Here is a 633-nt window from a genome sequence, read left to right as displayed (position 1 = left end):
ACATAAAATGTATTATTATAATTTCAACATTAAAATCATTAAAGGGCATCTGCTCCTTCTACCTTCTACTTAATAAATGTATCCAGTTCTATGAATACCCATATGCAAATTTCCAAAAGTTTTCCTGCTGACACAAGATGTCTCCTACTTATCAGTAAAGTCAAGAACACAACAAGCTTCAATGTGCCACACCCGGTTGCAGGTTAAAAGCGCTTTTCTAAATACTCAAAGACACTGTACAATAACAATATAAAATATAAATAAATAATTATACTTTTTTGCAGGTAAAAACATATCAGACACACATTACTGTTCCAAACAGATTGTTTGCCTACGTCTTAATACATGTCTAGAAGGGATCTTGGATCTCTGGAAGGGTTGGCACTTTTAAAATACAAAAAAACATCCTTTGTCACTTATCTCCAGTGGTGTCATGTAATTTTTTATTTTATTGCCTATATTTTGAGATATGCTTCACATTCTGTGGATTTATTCACATTTATCGGGCCTTCTGGAAAAGATATATTGAAAGTAAATACCATATTTCTCAGTTTTTTGTGGGGTAAATGAAATTCTGTTCCTCTATATTTTATTGGAGTGAAGATAGAGGTCAAAGAGACAGATATCTAAAAA

Source organism: Morone saxatilis, unplaced genomic scaffold (genome assembly GCF_004916995.1).
Source record: "Morone saxatilis isolate NCDOM2014 unplaced genomic scaffold, NCSU_SB_2.0 Contig16, whole genome shotgun sequence".
In the NCBI taxonomy this organism is placed as follows: domain Eukaryota; kingdom Metazoa; phylum Chordata; class Actinopteri; family Moronidae; genus Morone; species Morone saxatilis.
The sequence above is the reverse complement of the archived record's forward strand: the minus strand, read 5'-3'. Positions refer to the sequence as shown.